At 53.7% G+C, this 24,241-nt stretch overlaps 1 long non-coding RNA gene across 1 annotated transcript in view; it reads right to left on the minus strand.

Annotated features, from left to right (window-relative positions):
- Window positions 1-24,241, minus strand: part of LOC135093145 (uncharacterized) — a 32,907-nt gene that overhangs the window by 2,580 nt on the left and 6,086 nt on the right. The gene's annotated exons all lie outside the window — the stretch shown is intronic.

Genomic DNA, 24,241 nt, shown 5'->3' on the forward strand with positions numbered 1-24,241 from the left:
TGGAACTGGAATAACTAGGGGCGAATATCGTGCAGCAGTGAGAGAAGGGAGGGAAATTTGACTGCATGTGTCACCTGTGCTTCTCCCAAGCAAATGAAATCCCAGTGCTAGAAAATGGTGAATGTTCCTCGCTTATCAATGGTGCTGTGGCAGCAGGGGACTCTGAAACAGAAAGTCCCAGTGAAATTGTACCATTCAGTTTCATTCAGTTTCTGCCACGCTCTTATCATGGAAAAAAGCGATGATAGCAATTTCAACATGGGCCGAGATGGTATCTTATGGGCCGAGTTGGTATTCTAACGGGCCGAGTTGCCGATGGGCCGAGACAGCGATGGGCCGAGTTTGCCTAGGACCGTCAGTAGTGGTCACATTACTGGCCACACGAGCCAGCGAGGACTTTGAACAGAGGTCTGTAGCGTGTACAGCGAGACCTCATAACATTGATCGTGAGGCTGGACTCACTGTCCCCAGGGAGGACAGAGGGCACACACCTGGCGTGGATATCTACCTCTCTCCCCCTCCTCTACTACTCAGCACCACTACCTCATCCCCACACCCACTCCAACCTGCTCCTGAATCAGCTGAGGAGCAGCAACCAGCACCTGCTCGTGGTGGTGAGAGCGAGTGTGTGGAAGGAAGGGAAAGTCGCCCTCAACAAGCCAGTGCCCTGTCCTGCATGTCGAGTGCCGCCACCCACATGCAGAGCCTGGATGCTGTGCAGCGGCGAGCCCTGCGCTTGGTGGCCACCGATGAGGACCAACAGCACCCACCACCAGTAACGTCATTGGAGCACCGCCAGGACGTGTCGGCACTAGTGATGTGCCACAAAACTCAGGTGCAGAGGGTCCCTCACCTCGACCCCCTGAGGCTGCTGCCACACACAGTGCAGAGGTGCACCAGAGCTGCGGCTAGTAGCGACGAGCTAGTGAAGGTGCCTCGATCTCGCTCTAGCCAACACCAGCGCACCTACACAGCCAGGACTTCGCGGCTGTGGAACATGTTCACGGCGGCCACGCTCCAAGTGCAGGACATGTCCACGCACCAGGGGAAGCTGGCAGCCCACAGCTGGTGTACCACGCACCTGTCCCCACTGGCGCTTTAGATTTTTATTATTTTATTGTATTATTGTATTATTAATATTTATGTTAAGTATGTATAGTGTTATTTCCTGTAAATAATACTATCATAGGCTTTTTAAATAATTCCATACTCAACGTGGAATTTTAAGCTTTTCTGTAAATATTTGTTTAAAAAATTAAACAGAGAGAGAGAGAGAGTTCAGTTCAGGTCGCGAGAGAGGAAGGACGTACGAGTACATACACCCACGCTCAGTAATTTTCGACTCATCTGTGCGGTGCAAAAACACATTCGGTCTTGTTGCATACACCAGTGAACAACAGGTATACCGACGCGTAATGTGGTGCATTCTCATAGTGAGCGAAAGTGCTTTAACAGTGACGCATTATATCAAAACATGAGTGTGCTGTGACCTGAATGACCCACCAGGCCAGGCCGCCACCCTGCTTTTAACACCCCCCTCCCTCGCCCTCCGTCCCCCCTCCAACACCCCCTCGCTTTGTCCTGCCACTGCCTCCCCACATGGCCACTAACGCCACCCAGGAAGCCTCCTCTCCTCACCAGAAGATTGCGTGGGCAGGCAAGTCTGGCTTCCCAGGGGCAATATACTGCTGTGTGTGTAGCCTCTCCACCAGACTCAAGCCAGTAACAGCGTGCAGTCAGGAAGACAGCCCGAACCAGGCCTGTAAAGGGTGTCACAGTGAGGGCCCATTTTGTTGTTCCAACACAGCGGAGCCGAGGCAAGCGCGGGGCATCTCACACGCCGTCACCCACTTAGTACCCGAGGCGCCGGCCACTGAGGACGAGACACCGGCCACCCAGGTCGACACACCTGCCACCCCACCTGACCCTCCTACCCAGCAACCATCACCTGACAACGAAGACGCTGCCATCAGGGAAGAACTACTAACAAACCCTCCTGAAGCCCTGGTAGACATCATCTTGAGACAGAGGAACGAAATTTTCTCTCTCAAGAGCACTGTTGAAGCCTACCAACAACACAGCTCGAGGGTGCAGCAGCAGAGAGCAGCGCTAGAAGCAGCACTCAGCGCTATTGACGGCCTCTCTCAGGTACAACAACTAGCTCCCTCCCCAGTCCCTTCTACCCAAGCTTGTAGTGCCCTGCCGAGCAAGACAGGCAGTGACTGGCGGGAAGTGTGTGCCTCACACCCACGTTGGGCCGGCTGCTGGGAATCAGGTAAAGCAAGACCGCTACGGAAGGTGACTCACGATACCTCACCTCCACTCAACACACCTGACCTCACCCACACCCAGCAACCACCACCACCAACCCAGCGCTCTCGGCCCTCTTCCCCCTCCGCCACTACCACCACCACCACCACCGCTACCGTTGGCCGCGCCAACCCCCCTCCCCGTCGCCAGGCCGTCACCAACGCCTCCACCACCACCGAGTCAGCCTCCTCCACAGCTGGGCCGCTACACTCCACCACCAGACAGAACACCAACAGACGACAGGGAAGTGCAAACTAAAGGTCGCCGCCTTTCTGTGGTCGCTGCCGGCAGCGAGGCCACACGGCAGGACGCTGCTCTGTAGTGGTCTGTGACTACTGCGGCCGCAGAGGACACCACGTAGACCAATGCCGAACACGCCAGGCTGAGGAGTCAAGGAGGCTTCAGTGCACGTACACTGTCTCAGACGCGGCCACGAGGAAAGCCGCTGCTACACTCGGGCCAGCGAGGCACGTCAGGAGCGACTCATTAGAGCCATTCTGACAGAGCGTCACCAGCCCGCCACTCCCCCCCAGCCTGCACCTTACCGATCCGACCTGACCGCCGTGGGCGCCGCCACACACCCTGCCTGGGCACAACCTCCCCCCTTCCACCCCGCCCCGCTACTGGTACGCAAAGAAGAATGGCCGCCGCCGCCACCACCGCCGCCTCCACCCTCACAGTCCTGTCTGCCAACGTTCGTGGCTTCAGGACCAACGTTGGAGAGCTGACACACACCGCTCTCGTGAAACACGCCGACGTAGTGGCGGCAGTGGAGACCTTCCTGGATGACAGCTGTGTTACCCCTGCGACAGGATTACCGGCTATTCCCACTGGATGAGGCGTGACTGGATGAGGTGGTTTAGCCGTGTGTCATCGCGAGGGTCTCCACTTGGACGCCCTGACAGTCAACACACCGGACGTGATGGAGACGATGTTTTTCCGTATCATACTTGCTGACAGGGGCGCCCTGCTGCTGTGTGTCATGTACCGACCTCAGTGGCAGGGAAGCGAGCCGCTCAACTACCTCACCAACAACCTGGACGACATCATGGCGGCTCACAACTGTCAGAACGTTGTGATTGTGGGCGACCTCAACCACACAACATGGTCTTGAGGGTATTTTATTTACTGAGCTGACAGTGGTGCAGGGACTTCACAACCATGTTGACTTCCCTACACATCAGCGTGGAGGATCTCTGGACCCTGTGCTAGCAGACCTGGCAGGTGACTGACTGTGTACAGTGCCGCTCACTGGACTTCGTGGGTACCTCTGACCACCTTGCCGTCCTCTCCACCATTAACCTCGCCCCAGCCCGTGAGGAGGAGCACCACAGGACCATCTGGCAGTGGGACCGCGCCTACTGGGAAGCTGTGAGATGTGCCCTTGGGGAGATTTCCTGGGACACGGTGCTCACCGGCGAGCCGCACAACGACGTCAACACCCTCACCACCATCCTGCAGGACTTACAGCAGCAACACGTGCCGCACAGGACCTACGCAACGAGTCCAAAGGACCAGCCTTGGTTCGGATATCGTTGTCGTGCTGTTGTTGCTGAACGCAAGTACAGCGCGTAGCAATGCTACAAGAGGCGGCCCACCCAGCGGAACAAGGCCTTGCACCGAGCTGCGTGCAAAGCAATGACGCTAGCAGCGAAATGGGCCAAGGCAAGATGGGAGGACAACAGCAAGAGGATGTTGTCTTCCAACCAGCTGGACCCAAAGTGATGGTGGAGCTTGGTGAAGGAGAAGAAGGGCGTCACTTCCCACGAACGTGTCCCGGCTCTCACTAAGCCGTGTGGGAACCTGGCCGTCACCAGCCAGGAGAAGGCAGACCTGCTTGCTCAGGTGTTCAGCGAGAAGATGAGGACGCCAGAACCTGACAGACAGACACCACCTCTCCCACGCCTTGCTGCCTCAAACATAGAGAGCGTGGTCATTACGGAGACCGCTGTTAAGGGGCACCTGAAGGAGGTCAACGTCAGGAAGGCCTCAGGTCCTGATGGAGTAAGCCCTCACCTCCTCAAACACTGTGCGGATGAGCTCACCACGCCTCTCGTGTTGATCTTCCGCCAGTGTCTGGTGTCCAGGGTGTGGCCGTCTCGGTGGAAAGAGGCAAGGGTCACACCCGTCCATAAGAAGGAGAAGCCGGAGCCGAACAACTACCGTCCCATCTCCTGCCGGTGACCAGCAAGATCTTCGAGAGGGTCATCGGAAAGCAGGTGACGAGGTTCCTGGACGAGCACCACCTTCACTCACCCAGGCAGTTCGGCTTCAGGCAGACGCTCCACCTCAGATCTACTCCTTCTTCTCTCCAAATCCTGGCACGACGCCCTGGATGTCGGCCGGCCATCATTAGTGAGTGCCCTGGACATCGCCGGGGCCTTCCTTTGACACTGTGTGGCATTGGGGACTTCTGGCAAAGTTGGAGCAGCTGGGCATCACCGGGGACCTGCTGCACCTGCTCTCCAGCTACCTGACGGACAGGAGTCTCCGTGTTGTGGTTAACGGCCACACCTCCGCCAGCTTTCCTGTAGAGGTCTCTGTTCCACAGGGGTCAGTTCTGGGACCCATACTGTGGAACATTTACTTCAATGACCTCCTGCAGAGTATTCCTTCAGCCAGTGCGTACGCAGACGACTGCACCCTCTCTCTGACCTACGAGAGAGGGGAGGCGCAGGCCGCAGTGCAGTCTGCCAACGCACTGCTCTCAGACATCATGGCCTGGGGCGATCGGTGGCAAGTCAAGTTTGCCCCCGAAAAGACTCAGGCCATGGTGGTATCCCCCTCTCAGGAGGTGCGTGGAAGGCTGAAGGGAGACATCATCATCCCTCTACAGGACAGCGTAAAAACATCCTTGGCGTGGAGGCTGCTCTTCGACCGTCACCTCGAGGACGTGGCCCGAAAAGCGTCTCAGAAGGTGACACTGTTGCGGCGTCTGAGGCACCTCCTTGACTCCGATGGCCTCCTGACCCTGTACAAGCTCAGGTCAGACCCATCATGGAGTACGCGCCGCTCACGTGGATGTCCAGTGCCCGATGTCATCTCAACTTGCTGGACAAAGTGCAAAGGAGGGCAGAGCGCCTCATCAGTGGCGCCAGACAGACGCAGCCTCGGCAGCAACCGTGGCGGCAGCGACAACAGCAGCAGCAGCAGCAGCAGATACAGGAGAATGGGCCGGTGCTGAGGGACACTCTGGATCATCGCCGGAAAGTTGCAGCGGTGACAGTGCTTCATAAGGCGCAGATCCAGAATGTTCCTCACCTAGCAGACCTGAGGGCTACCTGGAGGAGATCTGAGCGCAATACGAGAATGGTATTGAGCAACGATCTCCTCTTGGAGGTGCCAGGGTCTCGCTCCAGCAACCACCAATGGGCCTTCTCCTCTGCCACTGTAGTGTGGAGGAACACCCTCACGGCTGTGGTGGACTTACGACGTCTGTCCACACAGCAGAGGAAAGTGTCCACACACAAGTGGTTACGCCTTCAGACTCTCAACCCTCCATAAGAAAGACACAAAAATATTGTCGTGTCTGACCTCCAGTGAACTTAACATATAGATACATACATATGACTATTGTAAATACTGTATATATATAACCATATCATTTTCTAGTTTATTAATCAATCTATTTATTTGCTTATTATTTATACATTGATTTAATCACTGGTTACATACATATGCCTATACATCTTAGCAAAATATTATTAATATTTATTATACCACACACAGTAATGCTTTAAAATAAGTTATACACGACAAAGATAACTTTAGCAAAGGCCACAATGAACATGCATGTGTGTAGCAAAGGCCACAATGAACATGCATGTGTGTGTTTAATACTTTGAAAAGAGAGAGAGAGAGAGAGAGAGAGAGAGAGAGAGAGAGAGACCAAGGCACGCACCCTCACCACCAGGCTCCTTGCCCTCCAACAGCAGCATGTACCCAGCCGAGTACATCTCTCCAGGCCTGGTGCTCCCACCTGGTTTGGTTTTCGCTGCAGAGCATCTGCCAAGGCCAAGCATGCTGCCTGGGTGAGGTACAAGCGACACCCGTCACGAAAGAACAAGACGCTGCACCGGGAGGCGTGTAAGAGAATGACGTCCATCTGTAGATGGGTGAGGAATCAGCTAAGGGAGGAGAGAAGGCGAGAAAGCTCAGTGGCCCAGGTGTTGGCAACAAGACCTGGTAAAATTCGGTGAAGGAGCAGCAAGGAGCATGTCATCGCGAGACTCTTCCTCCACTCACCAGACCTGATGGATCCACCGCCACGAGCAGTGCAGACAAGGCCACACTCCTCGCCGAGCTTTCCGCCAACAAAATGAAGGTTGATGACCCGGCACGACCTGTACCACAGCTGGCCCCGGAAACTGATTGCACTGTCATCACTGTCTTGGTGACGGCAGAGCAGGTTGAGTGGCTACTCGGTGCGGTGATGTGGGTAAAGCCACAGGGCCGGATGACGTCAGCCCACGGCTCCTCAAGCACTGAGCTAGAGAGCTGTCAGCTCCTCTCACCACCGTCTTCACATCTTGCCTGAGGGAGAAGAAGTGGCCTTCAGTATGGAAGGAAGCGTGTGTGGTCTCGGTCCACAAGAAAAACTAAGGTCTGAGCCCAGCAACTACACACCCATCTCCCTCCTCTCAGTGGTGGGCAAGTTGCTGGAGCAAATAGTGTCTGCTGTCATCTGCCAACACCTGAACGAGAACTACCTCCTCTCAGACGGGCAGTTTGGCTTCAGGCCTGGCAGATCAATCGCAGACCACCTCCTCATTCTCTCCAAGGACTGGCAAGACGCCCTGGAAGAAGGCCTGGAAGGAGACCCTTATGGTGGCCCTGGACATTGCTGGAGCTTTCGACAGTGTCTGGCATGTGGGGCTTATTTGAAAGCTTCGCGCCAAGGGTGTCCAAGGTGACCTGCTAATGCTGCTCGAAGATTACCTCCAGGGTAGGACCGACGGGCAGTCATCAAGGCCTTCCAGGCCTCAGTTCCACAAGGCTCCATCTTGAGCGCAGTTCTATGGAACATAATACATCGACGACCTCCTCCGGCAGCTGTCATCTGTGGCAGCATACGCCGATGACTGCACACTCTCCCGCTCCTACTGCCGCCTCGACAGTCAGAGTGCCGTCACTGAGCTGAACAGGCAGCTCGGACTGGTGGAGCAGTGGGGAAAGATGTGGCAGGTTAACTTCGCTCCTGAGAAGACGCAGGCGATGGTCATCTCGCGGTCCCCAGGTGCCTCACACGCAGTCTCAGGACAGCTGCGTTTTGGAGGCAAGAGCCTGCCACTTCAGGATTACATCAAGATCCTGGGCATGTCTGTGGACCGCGGCCTACGCTTCGATCACCACATCGCTGTCATCGCCCACCAGACCTCTCTCCGAGTCTCTGCCCTGCACAGGATGGCGAACACCCTCGACCCACGGGGCATCCTCACGCTATACAGGGCACAGATACGCCCATGTATGGAGTACGGTGCCTTGTCCTGGATGTCGAGTGCCGCCACCCACATGCAGGGACTGGATGCTGTGCAGCGGCGAGCCCTGCGCTTGGTGGCCACCGACGAGGACCAACAGTACCCGGCACTAGTGGTGTGCCACAAAAATCAGGTGGTGCAGAGGGTCCCTCACCTTGACCCCCTGAGGCTGTTGCCACACACAGTGCAGAGGTGCACCAGAGCTGCAGCCAGTAGCGACGGGCTAGTGAAGGTGCCTCGATCTCGCTTTAGCCAACACCAGCGCACCTACACAGCCAGGACCTTGCGGCTGTGAAACATGTTCACGGTGGCCACACCCCAATTGCAGGACATGTCCACACACCAGGTGAAGCTGGCAGCCCACAGCTGGTGTAGCACGCACCTGTCTCCACTGGCGCTTTAAATTTTTATTGTATTATTGTATTATTAGTATTATTATCTTTATGTTTTGTATAGTGTTATTCTTGTAAATAATACTATCATAGGCTTTTTAAATAATTCCATACTCAACGTGGAATTTTAATTAAGCCTCTGTAAATATTTGTTTAAATAAAAAAAATAAAGAAAAAGAGAGAGAGAGAGAGAGAGAGAGCCTCAATCTCACCCCACCCTCGAGTCGCGGGAGGCACGGGAAAGACCTGCAGCATGTGGACACACCCATAACGGTTCCGCTGCGAGAAGGGACACTGAAGTGCAGCTCCACCACCAGCAAAACAGTCAGGACACTGACAGAAGACCCCGGCGACCTAATAGGAGAACAAGGAAATCACCAGCAGCAGACACACAGCAGGCAGAGACGACTCCGCCACCAACCGCAAAGCATCCCAAACGGAAACGGAACAAGTGCCTTCAGTGTAATCGCTGGAGACCCTCACAGGATCAGTGTCAAGTCCAGCTCTTTACCTATTGTCAGGGGCGCTTCCACTCCTCCCAAAACTGCAGGATTAAGATTGATCTGCAAAGGCAGCAGGAGCTTGTACAAGCGGTGAGGCAGAGCAGCCAGGAGACGCTACTCGCCCTAAGAGGCATGGTCTGGCAGCTGCACCATTCCGCCACCCACCTGGGGTCAGGTGGGACTCCAGTGGTTGCCAGCTACGGGACCCCACAACCCCAGTCCCTCTGGCCTGGCACTTTACAAGGTCATGCCACGCGATATGGAGCCCCGTAGCAGCCCCAGGCAGCGATGCTGTAACTCGACGAACAGCAAGGTGAGAATCGTGTCGGCGAACTTGAGGAGTTTCCACACTAATATTGGAGAGCTCACTCACATGATTAGAAACAACAGTGCCGATATAGTGTTCGTATGCAAGACATTTCTAGACAACAGAGTGCCAGCGAACTATACCCGGTTGAAGGGATATTCTGCCTGGTTATGAAAGGACCGAACCACCCAGGGCGGGGGCGTGGCCTTCTATTATAAGGAGTCACTTAGCGTCCGAGTGGTCGAGCCTCCCGTGCCTGACCCCAGGGAACTTGAGTTGTTAATGCTCAAGGTGACTGACAAGTAAGGGACGCCTTCAACACGCTGCTGGTTGTGCAGGACCTAAAAAATTATGTCACGTTTCCCACCCACAGCTCCGGCTCGTCAATTGACCCAGTGGTGACTGACCTCCCTTCTCTAAGTGTTCAGTGCTCGCCTCTTGACTTTTTGGGTACCTCCGACCACGTGGCGGTACTCGCAAAAATCAGCTTTAGGAAGCCACCTGAAGAGAGCCTCACCCATACGCTTTGGAAGTGGGAAGCGGCAAACTGGGAAGCCATGCCGTAAGAAGCACGGACTGGGAGTACGTGCTGCGAGGTGACACGGACGAGAAGGTGGAGAGACTCACGGAGCTGCTGTGCGACCTGCAGAACAGAACACATAAATGTAAGGCGTCAGACCAACCATGGTTTGACCCCGAGTGCCGAGCCGCCTCTGATGAAAAGTATTGTGCCTGGCGTGCTTTTAAGAGGCATCCCACGGCCAGGAATCGGCAGAGACACAGGTTAGCAGCTCAGCACACGAGGAACACCCAGGAGTGGGCCGCCGAACAGTGAAGTACACTGAAGACGAAACTGAGAGGTGGCCAAGTCGGAACTAAACGCTGGTGGAGCCTGGTTAAGGAGCAGCAGGGCGCATCGCGGGAAGGCACCGTCCCTCCCCTCCATAGGGAGGATGGCAGCGTGGCTCACACCGCCCGAGACAAGGCAAACCTGGCCAGACACGTCGTCAGAGAAAATGATCTCTGATCCGGGCAGAGCACCTCCAACTCTGCCTGCAGTGACAAAAAAAAAATAAGTTACTGGCAGGCAGTGGTGATGAGTGAGTGAAGTGAAAAAATTGTTCTACTCATTGGATGAGAGTAAGGCAGTGGGGCCGGACTACATCAGTTCCCGTCTGCTTCGTCAGTGTGCCGGGGAGCTGGCGCGCCCGCTGACCTCTCTCTTCAACCACTGTCTACAGAGCAGCAGATGGCCCAAAGCCTGGAAGATCAGCAAGGTTGTTCCGATCCATAAGAAAAATTCTAAAAGCGAGGTGAAAAACTACCGCCCTGTGTCTCTGCTGCCCATGCTCACTCAGTAAGGTGTTGGAAAGCATCATGGCTACGAGAATGACGGAGCACCTTGAGCGCCATCACTTGCTGTGCACCAGACAGTACGGGTTCCGACAAGACAGATTGGCCACTGACCTGCACCTGCTGCTAACCGCGAAGTGGAGTGCGGCCCTGGACAAGGGAAGGGCCACTGTTGCTGTGGCACTCGACATCGAGGGAGCTTTTGACAAGGTGTGGCATGAAGCTCTCATGGAAAGACTTCGTGCTGCAGGTGTCGAGGGGCCTCTTCTCCAGCTCTTCACATACTACCTGAGGGAGAGGCATCTGAAAGTTGTGCTCAACGGCAGAGAATCGGAAGTACACCCAATCAATGGAGGTGTTCCCCAGGGAAGCTGCTTAGGCCCTCTTTTATGGAACATTTATATAAATGAACTATTAAACTTAATACCCAGTGCACAGGCCTATGCAGACATCACCCTGACGCACAGCTACGAGGCAGGGGAAGAGGCTCGCTCCAGAGCTGAACTCAACAACACTCTGAACCGCATCGTAGCCTGTGGCAATAAGTGGCAGGTGAACTTTGCCCCTAACAAGGCTCAGCTGCTCACTGTCTCCAGGTGGGGGGAGCCCCTGCTCCTGGTCTTCGAAGGAAAGGCACTGGCGTCCCAGGAGGAAGTGGAAATTTTGGGGGTTACCTACGACAGGAAGCTGACCTTCAAACCCCACATCGAGCGACTCGCCAGAGAGGCTTCAGGCAAGCTGGCATCCCTGAGAAGGATGTCATGGCTGCTTGACAGCGAGGGGCTTCCGACTCTCTATAAGGCGCAGGTTCGCTCGTCCCTGGAGTACGCATGCCTCGCGTGGGGCGGCGTGGCACGCAAACACCTCGCCCTCCTCGACAAGGTCCAGGGCCGTGCAAAGAGAAGTTGATCAATGAAAGCAGCAGCGCGCAACAACATCCAGGACTCTGCAGTCTTCAGCACCGCCGTGATGTGGCGGGCCTCACGGTGATTTCAAGATACATCAGCAGCGGGTCCATCACCTCCAGCCTCTCAGGCAGCCCCTTCAGCGGGCGGGCACAGGTGGATCCTTCAATATCCTTTATTTACGCAGCCTCCTTCTCCTTCAGGTCCTTGTTCCTCCTGATGAACGACCTCACACCAGCGGCAGCGACAGTAGAGTAGGTGTAGGCACCGCCAGCCACAGTGCGGCGGCAGGGCTTGCAGGAAAAGATGCCAGTCACCACACGTCGCATTGCCTCCTTGCCGCAGAAGGTGCAAATGTGCCTCTTGTGTTGCCGAACTGTTACAGCCCCGCTGCAGAACGTGGCACCACCAGAGGCAATTCATCATCACTTATGTAACGTGGTGGAATGGACTGCTTGCCTCACGGCCAAGACTGGACAACATGACGGCACAGAGCTTCAAGGAGCTGGTGAACGCGTGGCTGCCGTCATGAGAACACCAGGCATCAGACAGAGTTGGGCTTTAAGATAGGACACGTTAATCATGTTTCCTTTTAGCCTGTAAAACATCGTACGTGTATGTAATATGCATTACATTGAGCTCTGTAAACAATTAGTGTATTCTGTATAAATAAAGAAAAAAAAAGGTAGAGAGAGAAAGAGAAGAGAGAGAAGAGAGAGAGAGACCCCCAGTCTGCCCTATCCCATAGCCAGACTGTGCGAGTGGTGACCTCGTCGGGAGCCACACCCATGTCCACCTGGGTCAGGACAGCATGGTGGTCAGAGCTGCCCACGAGACCCAGCTGGTGGCAGCTGTGTGTCCTCCTCCTCCAGGTCGGATATGACGGGGTCCAGGGTCCCGCCCTGCTCATGAGTGGGGAAGGTCACATGGTCCTTCAGGTGCGAGGCCTAAAGGATCATGTGACCTTCCCCTCGACACGAAAGTGTGCGTGCTGCTGAAGAGATCAATGAGCAGCTTGGGGTGATACAGGAGTGGCAGATGATCTTTGGCAGGTGGCAGGTGACCTTTGCTCCGAAGACACAGGCAACGGTAGTCTCTCGATCCCCCGTTGCCGAGCCAGCAGTGGAGGGAGGGCTACGCTTTGGTGGCCTTCCTCTCGAACTCCAGGAGTCCGTCAAGATTCTGAGGGTGGAGGTGGATCGAGGGCTGCGGTTTGACCGCCACATCAAACTCATTGCCCTTAAGGCCTCACATCGAATCTCTTCCTTGAGGAGGGTGGCCAGCTTGCTCGACAGGAGAGGGAGGCTCTTGCTCGACAAGGCCCAGAGTATGTCGCCCTCTCCTGGATGTCCTGTGCTGCCACACACATCAGCAAGCTCGACGGCATCCAGCGATGGGCGCTACGACTGGTGGAAGCAGCCCGTCCTGAGGCTCCCGTCGACACTCTAGTAGAACACCGCAGGGACGTGGCGGCCCTTGTGGTGTTCCACAAGGCACAGGTGCAGGGTGTGCCACATCTGGTGGGACTGCGGCTGTCCTCCAGAGTCACCTCGCGGGACACGAGAACGGTGTTATCCAGTGGTGACTCAGTAGAAGTGCCGCGTTCCCGCTCCAGCCAACACCAACGCACCTTTTGGGGGCGAGTCTCCAGACTGTGGAACGTCTTCGCGTCCTCCGTCCCTCATATCAGGGGGATGGATACCCAGGACGTGAAGTTAGCAGCACACCACTGGAGGGGCTCGTTCCCAACGCCCCTGCTAACAATAGTAGCATAAGGCCAAAAAGAATGTATATATATTGTCACACACGTGACTACTCTACCACGGAACCAGGTGCCTGCCTCTCAACCCGTGGCGCTGCCACGTGTATAGCTTGAGGCATACTGGATACGTGACCTCTAGCAGGCTACCAAGCCGATAACGAGGGGTGGAGTTCCATCGAGCTTCAGTCTCCTCCAAGGGTCGCTACAGCTCTGAGGTCGCCTTGGCATACGCTGGGAGCCTCGTATACACTCGAGAGCGGTGGTAAGAGTTACACCAGTGTTACACACCCACACACACACACACATAAACACACAAACACATTTATATTTATTTTCTATTATGTATATGTAAAGGTGTTTATTTTTGTAATTTGTATATATATGCATTTACTAACTTGGCTTAAGTTATTAACTGAACCAGTCTTGTAAGTTATTCCAGTCCAGTTCAGATTGCCACTCCTTGTTACTTACTTTTACTTACTTAAATAATCTTCAATTTTGTATTGTTACTTAATTTAAGGGTTAACTTTAAGATATTAAATAGCAGTTAAAATGTCTCCTTTTCTCTTCTTTTAACCCTTCCATTGTTGTTAGTGTGAGCAACACCCCTTCATGGTCCATCCCCTAGAGTTCAGTGTATGCTCACACGTAACACAGGATTAAGATTGATCTGCAAAGGCAGCAGGAGCTTGTACAAGCGGTGAGGCAGAGCAGCCAGGAGACGCTACTCGCCCTAAGAGGCATGGTCTGGCAGCTGCACCATACCGCCACCCACCTGGGGTCAGGTGGGACTCCAGTGGTTGCCAGCTACGGGACCCCACAACCCCAGTCCCTCTGGCCTGGCACCTTACAAGGTCATGCCACGCGATATGGAGCCCCGTAGCAGCCCCAGGCAGCGATGCTGTAACTCGACGAACAGCAAGGTGAGAATCGTGTCGGCGAACTTGAGGGGTTTCCACACTAATATATTGGAGAGCTCACTCACATGATTAGAAACAACAGTGCCGATATAGTGTTCGTATGCAAGACATTTCTAGACAACAGAGTGCCAGCGAACTATACCCGGTTGAAGGGATATTCTGCCTGGTTATGAAAGGACCGAACCACCCAGGGCGGGGGCGTGGCCTTCTATTATAAGGAGTCACTTAGCGTCCGAGTGGTCGAGCCTCCCGTGCCTGACCCCAGGAAACTTGAGTTGTTAATGCTCAAGGTGACTGACAAGTAAGGGACGCCTTCAACACGCTGCTGGTTGTGCAGGACCTAAAAAATTATGTCACGTTTCCCACCCACAGCTCCGGCTCGTCAATTGACCCAGTGGTGACTGACCTCCCTTCTCTAAGTGTTCAGTGCTCGCCTCTTGACTTTTTGGGTACCTCCGACCACGTGGCGGTACTCGCAAAAATCAGCTTTAGGAAGCCACCTGAAGAGAGCCACACCCATACGCTTTGGAAGTGGGAAGCGGCAAACTGGGAAGCCATGCCGTAAGAAGCACGGACTGGGAGTACGTGCTGCGAGGTGACACGGACGAGAAGGTGGAGAGACTCACGGAGCTGCTGTGCGACCTGCAGAACAGAACACATAAATGTAAGGCGTCAGACCAACCATGGTTTGACCCCGAGTGCCGAGCCGCCTCTGATGAAAAGTATTGTGCCTGGCGTGCTTTTAAGAGGCATCCCACGGCCAGGAATCGGCAGAGACACAGGTTAGCAGCTCAGCACACGAGGAACACCCAGGAGTGGGCCGCCGAACAGTGAAGTACACTGAAGACGAAACTGAGAGGTGGCCAAGTCGGAACTAAACGCTGGTGGAGCCTGGTTAAGGAGCAGCAGGGCGCATCGCGGGAAGGCACCGTCCCTCCCCTCCATAGGGAGGATGGCAGCGTGGCTCACACCGCCCGAGACAAGGCAAACCTGGCCAGACACGTCGTCAGAGAAAATGATCTCTGATCCGGGCAGAGCACCTCCAACTCTGCCTGCAGTGACAAAAAAAAATAAGTTACTGGCAGTGGTGATGAGTGAGTGAAGTGAAAAAATTGTTCTACTCATTGGATGAGAGTAAGGCAGTGGGGCCGGACTACATCAGTTCCCGTCTGCTTCGTCAGTGTGCCGGGGAGCTGGCGCGCCCGCTGACCTCTCTCTTCAACCACTGTCTACAGAGCAGCAGATGGCCCAAAGCCTGGAAGATCAGCAAGGTTGTTCCGATCCATAAGAAAAATTCTAAAAGCGAGGTGAAAAACTACCGCCCTGTGTCTCTGCTGCCCATGCTCACTCAGTAAGGTGTTGGAAAGCATCATGGCTACGAGAATGACGGAGCACCTTGAGCGCCATCACTTGCTGTGCACCAGACAGTACGGGTTCCGACAAGACAGATTGGCCACTGACCTGCACCTGCTGCTAACCGCGAAGTGGAGTGCGGCCCTGGACAAGGGAAGGGCCACTGTTGCTGTGGCACTCGACATCGAGGGAGCTTTTGACAAGGTGTGGCATGAAGCTCTCATCGAAAGACTTCGTGCTGCAGGTGTCGAGGGGCCTCTTCCCCAGCTCTTCACATACTACCTGAGGGAGAGGCATCTGAAAGTTGTGCTCAACGGCAGAGAATCGGAAGTACACCCAATCAATGCAGGTGTTCCCCAGGGAAGCTGCTTAGGCCCTCTTCTATGGAACATTTATATAAATGAACTATTAAACTTAATACCCAGTGCACAGGCCTATGCAGACATCACCCTGACGCACAGCTACGAGGCAGGGGAAGAGGCTCGCTCCAGAGCTGAACTCAACAACACTCTGAACCGCATCGTAGCCTGTGGCAATAAGTGGCAGGTGAACTTTGCCCCTAACAAGGCTCAGCTGCTCACTGTCTCCAGGTGGGGGGAGCCCCTGCTCCTGGTCTTCGAAGGAAAGGCACTGGCGTCCCAGGAGGAAGTGGAAATTTTGGGGGTTACCTACGACAGGAAGCTGACCTTCAAACCCCACATCGAGCGACTCGCCAGAGAGGCTTCAGGCAAGCTGGCATCCCTGAGAAGGATGTCATGGCTGCTTGACAGCGAGGGGCTTCCGACTCTCTATAAGGCGCAGGTTCGCTCGTCCCTGGAGTACGCATGTCTCGCGTGGGGCGGCGTGGCACGCAAACACCTCGCCCTCCTCGACAAGGTCCAGGGCCGTGCAGAGAAGTTGATCAATGAAAGCAGCAGCGCGCAACAACATCCAGGACTCTGCAGTCTTCAGCACCGCCGTGATGTGGCGGGCCTCACGGTGATTTCAAGATACATCAGCAGCGGGTCCATCACCTCCAGCCTCTCAGGCAGCCCCTTCAGTGGGCGGGCACAGGTGGACACAAGATCAGTCTCCCGAGCTCCCGCCGAACTGTTACAGCCCCGCTGCAGAACGTGGCACCACCAGAGGCAATTCATCATCACTTGTGTAACCTGGTGGAATGGACTGCTTGCCTCACAGCCAAGCCTGGACAACATGACGGCACAGAGCTTCAAGGAGCTGGTGAACGCGTGGCTGCCGTCATGAGAACACCAGGCATCGGAGTTGGGCTTTAAGATAGGACACGTTAATCATGTTTCCTTTAGCCTGTAAAACATCGTACGTGTATGTAATATGCATTACATTGAGCTCTGTAAACAATTAGTGTATTCTGTATAAATAAAGAAAAAAAAAGGTAGAGAGAGAAAGAGAAGAGAGAGAGAGAGCCCCAGTCTGCCTTATCCCATAGCCAGACTGTGCGAGTGGTGGCCTCGTCGCGAGCCACACCCATGTCCACCTGGGTCAGGACAGCATGGTGGTCAGAGCTGCCCACGAGACCCAGCTGGTGGCAGCTGTGTGTCCTCCTCCTCCAGGTCGGATATGACGGGGTCCAGGGTCCCGCCCTGCTCATGAGTGGGGAAGGTCACATGGTCCTTCAGGTGCGAGGCCTAAAGGATCATGTGACCTTCCCCTCGACACGAAAGTGTGCGTGCTGCTGAAGAGATCAATGAGCAGCTTGGGGTGATACAGGAGTGGCAGATGATCTTTGGCAGGTGGCAGGTGACCTTTGCTCCGGAGAAGACACAGGCAACGGTAGTCTCTCGATCCCCCGTTGCCGAGCCAGCAGTGGAGGGAGGGCTACGCTTTGGTGGCCTTCCTCTCGAACTCCAGGAGTCCGTCAAGATTCTGAGGGTGGAGGTGGATCGAGGGCTGCGGTTTGACCGCCACATCAAACTCATTGCCCTTAAGGCCTCACACCGGGTCTCTTCCTTGAGGAGGGTGGCCAGCCTGCTCGACAGGAGAGGGAGGCTCTTGCTCGACAAGGCCCAGAGTATGTCGCCCTCTCCTGGATGTCCTGTGCTGCCACACACATCAGCAAGCTCGACGGCATCCAGCGACGGGCGCTACGACTGGTGGAAGCAGCCCGTCCTGAGGCTCCCGTCGACACTCTAGTAGAACACCGCAGGGACGTGGCGGCCCTTGTGGTGTTCCACAAGGCACAGGTGCAGGGTGTGCCACATCTGGTGGGACTGCGGCTGTCCTCCAGAGTCACCTCGCGGGACACGAGAACGGTGTTATCCAGTGGTGACTCAGTGGAAGTGCCGCGTTCCCGCTCCAGCCAACACCAACGCACCTTTTGGGGGCGAGTCTCCAGACTGTGGAACGTCTTCGCGTCCTCCGTCCCTCATATCAGGGGGATGGATACCCAGGACGTGAAGTTAGCAGCACACCACTGGAGGGGCTCGTTCCCAACGCCCCTGCTAACAATAGTAGCATAAGGCCAAAAAGAATGTATATATATGTATATATCTTTATATTTATATTTGTGTTTGTGTCACACCCCTAAAATAGGTTGCATACGGCAGTGCGCCTTTGGGTGATAATATACCCATGTTTAAAAAAGAAAATAAAGGAGAGAGAGAGAGAGAGAGAATGTTGAATGGAATCCACGTCGCTGCCGGGAACACCAGGAAGATGACGGAACACAAGACCATCGAACGGCGGAATCTCTCTGGTTATTTTCCACAGCAATGGTGCGCCGTCTGTGGTAAGACGGTGGGCAAGAAGAAAAATGCTGCGTATGTAAGGTGTGAAGGCGGGAGTGAGTGCTCCAACTTATGCCGCCCAGCCGGCCTTAATGGCCGTGACACATGTGCAGTGACACACAGGAGCTGCGCATGGAACACGGCATAGAGGACGCAGTTACATATAGAATAGGACACTCTAGTGCGGAGGCCTCTTCCCCATCCACCTTTGGCGAAGGAGGAGATGAAGACGCTGACGACGCCAGGCAACACCTGATGGAGTCAGATAAGGAGGAACTCGTCTCTTCGGTCATACGCCTCCAGGAAGAAGTAGGAAAAAGCAAGAAAATAATTCAATCCCTCAGACTACAGAGGGACTGGATTATCAGTAAAAAGGGACACGTGATGGAGCTCCTGGAGCTTATAGATGTTCTGATGGACGCTCGAGAGGCTGACACGAAAGCCTCCACCCGATCCATCGCGACTACAGCCACACCTACTTCCATAGAAAAGAAGTGGAAAAGGGTCTGCGGCTCCTCAGACCATTGGAAGCAGTGGTGGCAGTCTGGGAGACCCCAGCCCCTCAGATATGGAGAAGACTCCACCACCACCAGTGCAGCAACAGACACCGCTGCCCCGCTAGACCGCCGTTGTCACCGCTATCAGCAAAAACAACAGCAGTAGCAGCGATAGAAACGGCAGTAATACCAACAGTAACACAAGCACTTACAGCAGTGGCAACAACAATAACAACTACAACAACAGACACACCAGGAACACAAGAACAACTACAACCTTAACCACAGGAACAGCAACAACAACAAAAACAACCACAATAACGTAAACAAGAACAAGAAAATGAAAAACAATGGCCAGCGAGGGACAGCATACTCCATCCCAACAACCGCTGGACTCCCTCCCCTGGGTATGACCCACACACGCCGTGAGGCCCCAACAGGAACAGAGAGAGTGGGACAGGCCACGCTGTCAGTACTGCTTCCGGCCCAGCCACCCAACTGAGACCTGCTATACCCGTGCTGCAGACCACCGACAAGAAGCCATCCTTAGGAGGTTCCTGACTGAAGGATGACTGAAGGATGGGAAGGGCAGCAACCCCCCCAGCAACCTACCATGCCTCAGAAGCCCTTTCCAGGCTCCCTTCATCTACCCAACTGGCAGCCACAACCCAGACAGCACTTCAGCTGGAGCGCCCCGTCCTGGCAGGAAGAACACTAATAATTATTAGACTCGCTCTGCCAGCACACCCGGCCACCAAGCTAATGCAAGACGGCGAGGGGGCAGGCGTGTCAGCTGTCACCTGACCGTGCTGACTGCCAACGTAAGAGGACTCCGAACAAATGTTGGTGACCTCACCCACAACTTCGTCCTGCGGCACCGTGCTGACATTGTCGCAGTAACAAACGTGACTGAACGGTGAGGTGGAACCAACTTTTGTAAAAATTCCAGGCTACTCCCGGTGGAGAAGGAAGGATCGCGACGGCAGAGCAGGTGGAGGCGTGGCCACCTGCTTCAAAACCGGCCTCCAAACCCAGGAATTGGAGGTAGCACTCCCACACCTGATAGAGGCGCAGTTCTTCAGGGTTGTGATGGATGATTGCAGTGGACTCCTCCTCTGTGTCATGTACCGGCCCTCCAGGCAAGGAAGAGCTCCACTTGACTTCCTGACAGAGGAGCTAGACACCCTGCTCCTGCGCCAGAAGTGCTCCCAGGTGATGATAGTGGGGGACTTAAATTTCCACCTGGAGAATGAAGCCTATACCAGCTTACTGACTGTGCAGGGCCTGGTGAATCACGTAACGTTCCCCACTCACGAGCGGGGAGTGCTGCTAGACCCTGTGCTGCCAGGCCTCCCTGAGACCAATGTCCGTTGCCAGCAGCTAGGGCCAGTGGGCAGCTCAGACCACTATGCTGTACTGACAGAAATGGAGCTGAGTGCAGCGAGGGAAGATGCTGTCCCGCGCACCATCTGGCTCTGGGAGAGAGCTGACTGGCCATCCATAAAGCACGACATGGCGCACACTGACTGGAAGGTCCTTCTGGTGGGGGATGCTGAGGCCAAGGCACACGCCCTCACCACCAAACTCCTCGCCCTTCAACAGCTGCATGTTCCCAACCGGGTGTAACTCACCAGGTAAGGTGACCCAGCCTGGTTTGGCTACCGTTGCAGGGCTGCTGCTGAGGCCAAGTATACTGCTTGGCTGAAGTACAAGCGTCATCCGTCAAGGAATAAGGCACAACACCGGGAAGCCTGCAGACGTATGACAGCTACCTGTAGATGGGCGAAGAGACAACAGATAGAGGACCTGAAGCGCAAACTGTGCGGCCCAGGAGTTGGCAACAAGACCTGGTGGAGCCTGGTTAAGGAGCGTCAGGGGACGAGCCATCAAGACGCCATCCCACCATTCACAAGGCCAGACGGGTCCACTGCCACGAGCAGCGTGGAAAAAGCTTCACTCCTGGCCGAGCTCTTCAGTACTAAGATGAAGGTAGAAGACCCAGAGCGACCTGCACCACGCCTGCCACAAGAAACCGAACGCATGGTTATCCATGCGTCGGTGGAAGCGGGGCAGGTTGAGCAGCTCGGCGCGGTGGACGTGAGTAAAGCCATCGTCCCAGACGGCGTTAGTCCACGGCTCCTCAAGTACTGTGCCAAGGAGCTATCGAGTCCCCTTTCTTCAGTCTTCACGTCTTGCCTGAGGGAGTGCAAGTGGCTCTCAATATGGAAAGAGGCACACGTGGTACCGGTCCACAAAAGAAGCTCGAGGTCTGAACCCAACAATTACAGGCCAATCTCCTTGCTCTTCGTGGTGGGCCCAATCCTGTGGAACATTTTACATTAATGAACTCCTCTGGCAGCTACCAACAGTGGCAGCGTATGCTGACGACTGTACACTCTCCCACTCTTACTGCCGCCTCGACAGCCAGCGGGCCATCAGTGAGTTGAACAGGCAGCTCAGACTGGTGGAGCATTGGAGAGAAGTGTGGCAAGTCAGCTATGCTCCAGAGAAGACGCAGGCCATGGTCATCTCAGGTGCCTCTCAAGCAATCGCAGGACAGCTGTATTTTGGGGGCAAGAGCATGCCACTTCAAGACCTTGACTGTCAAGGTCTTGGGAGTGTCTGTGGATCGTGGCCTGCGCTTTGACCACCACATCGCTGCCGTCGCCAATCAAGCCTCATTGAAGAGTCTCTGCCCTGCGTAGGGTGGCACCAAGCCTCGACTCGCGGGGCATCCTTACCCTATACAAGGCACAAATACGTCCTTGCCTTGAGTACGGTGCCCTGTCCTGGATGTCTGGCGCTGCCACCCACATGCAGAGACTCGATGCAGTCCAGCGGCGTGCCCTGCGACTGGTGGCGACCGAAGACCACCAGCAACTATCTTCACCTGTGACGCCCCTGGAGCACCGCAGGGACGTGTCAGCACTGGTGGTGTGCCACAAGGCCCAGATGCAGGGCGTCCCCCACCTCACCCCATTGAGGCTTCCCCCGCGAGCCGTGCAGAGGCACACGAGGACTGCCCTCTGGAGCGACGAGATGGAGGAGATACCTCGTTCACACTCCAGGCAGCATCAGCGCACATTCACAGCCAGGACATCACGGCTGTGGAACATGTTCACGGCAGCCACGCCCCTGGTACCGAACATGTCCACACACCAAGTGAAGCTGGCTGCCCACAGGTGGCGGGAAACCCTCCCGTCCTCGCTGGTGCTCCACACAGACACAGCTTCTTGTGCTTAGTGTTTTTTTTTTGAGTGTGAACTTCATATTTATACCTTACTTTATAACTTATGTAATTATTGTATATAATGGTTTTTTAAATAGTTTTACATCCAACGTAAAACTTTAAACCTTATTATGGATATGTTTGAATAAAGAGAGAGAGAGAGAGAGAGAGAGAGAGAGAGAGAGAGAGAGAGAGAGAGAGAGAGAGAGGGAGAGAGGGAGAGAGAGGCATTTTCAGTAAAACTTTAAACCTTATTGTGGATATGTTTAAATAAAGAGAGAGAGAGAGAGAGAGAGAGAGAGAGAGAGAGAGAGAGAGAGGCATTTTCAGATCATGAAATTATGAACAAAATTGTATACGAAACTAATATTTAATATGATTACCTTATTAGTAAGCACTAGGAATATTTGGAAGAGACAAGCGAAACACCACCCCGGCACAGGAGACTCAACACTTGAATCAACACCGATGTTATGGAATTTTTTGTATATCTTGCTCTAATACTACTGATGCCACATTCAAAGAAGGCTGTGCTAAGTGATTATTGGAAAAAAGACCCCCTGCTTGGCACAGCTGCTTTCGGCAAATACTTTGAGCAAAAACAGGTTTGTTCCTTACACTTTGCCAGTAACACAGAACCTTGACCAACAGATCCTATTTGGAAAATAAGAGATGTATTTATGATGTTAAAAGAACGTTTCAGTAGTTATTTCATATCATTCTGTTAATCAGTAATTAACGTTATTCAAATATAATTGTTAATTAGTAATTAACGTTATTCAAATATTGTTGATTAGTAATTAACGTTATTCAAATATTGTTAATTAGTAATTAACGTTATTCAAATATTGTTAATTAGTAATTAACGTTATTCAAATATTGTTAATTAGTAATTAACGTTATTCAAATATCATTGTTAATTAGTAATTAACGTTATTCAAATATCATTGTTAATTAGTAATTAACGTTATTCAAATATCATTGTTAATTAGTAATTAACGTTATTCAAATATCATTGTTAATTAGTAATTAACGTTATTCAAAGACAGATTGAAATTTAAACGGTACATGCATACCAAAAGAAATCGCTTTGGTAAAAAATTGTTTTATGTGACTGTGATACTGGCATGCCTACAGGCCTACATGCCTGATCGCTTGGCATGTGCTGGCTGGGTGCAGCGCCACTATCTACAGCCTTTAACCCCCATCACCTACTGCCGGAAACAAAAGGACAGTCATGTGTGCAGGCACAGGACTAGATGACCAAAAACAAGAAAAGTGAAACCATATCAATGTAACGAGAGTGTCAAGTACCATTGTGTATTGGGGAATGTTTTATGTTATAGTATATGTATTATTACAAGCACGGGTAGAAGTTGGTTGACTAGGGGTGTATTGTAGTACCCTTTCTTGTAGCATAAGGTAGTGAAACGAGTATGAAATAAAAAAAACTTAAGTGATTCCGCTTGGGTTCAAGTAAGTATAGACAGTTAACATAACATACACAAGCAAATAAGCAATGAATCGTGTTTGTCACGTCTTATTCTAACTCACGTCGATGTAACTGAAGCCAGGCAGCAGGAGGAGGAATGGTTCCAACTGCGAGCGAGAAGCGAGTGAGACTGACGACGTGAGGTGGTGGTTAGCTCGATCGAGACGGGAGTCAAGACGTGTTACCAAAGCTTAGACTTGTGATACCGCCACGGGGTGGTCGAGATGGTATTTGAAGCCGATAGTTAGTTGGAGAGATTAGTGGTTGGCGAGGCGGGTATGAGGGCCATAATACCTCCCCCAAATGAACGTTGGTGACGGTGGAGACCGAAGGAAAATTGGAGCCCTCGTCAGCATCAAAGGTGAATTCGCGAGAGAGCATCTGCGATGATATTTTCAGAGCCCTTTTATGTGTCGGATGGTCACGTCATAAGGCTGGAGGAGAAGTGACCACCGGAGAAGACGCTGGTTGCTTAACTGGTTTTGCTGTAGGGATGTTAGAGGATTGTGGTCGGTGAATACCAGTCCTGCTGGCGTGCAGGTAGCATTCAGACTTGAATTGCTGAGACAATTGAGAGCAGTTTCCTCTTGATGGTGCTGTAATTCCTCTGGTGGCTGTTGAACTTGGCTGAGTGATAGGCCACCGGATGATCGATGTCGCTGTCGTCGGTTTGCAGAGAGCCGGAGAAGTACGGTGCTTGCAGTACCGGCTTGCGAGCTAGGAGATTGAGTTGATCGAATGCTCGCTGACAGTCTGATGTCCACTAGAATTTGGCAGTCCTGTTAGAGAGGCGGCTGCTTCCGCGAAGTTCGGGTAGAACCAGAACCGGCGGAATAAACCCGCCATCCCGAGGAAGCGCGGTATCTCCTCCCTCTTGGAGGCTGGCACAGGGGAACTCTAGTACATCGGGCACGTTGGCGGCTCTGGGACGGACAAAGCCATGCCCCACCTGGTGCCCCAAGTAGGTGACTGTTGTCCTGCCGAATGTAGTTTTGGC

This window comes from Scylla paramamosain, chromosome 42 (assembly GCF_035594125.1).
Source record: "Scylla paramamosain isolate STU-SP2022 chromosome 42, ASM3559412v1, whole genome shotgun sequence".
Taxonomy (NCBI): Eukaryota; Metazoa; Arthropoda; class Malacostraca; order Decapoda; family Portunidae; genus Scylla; species Scylla paramamosain.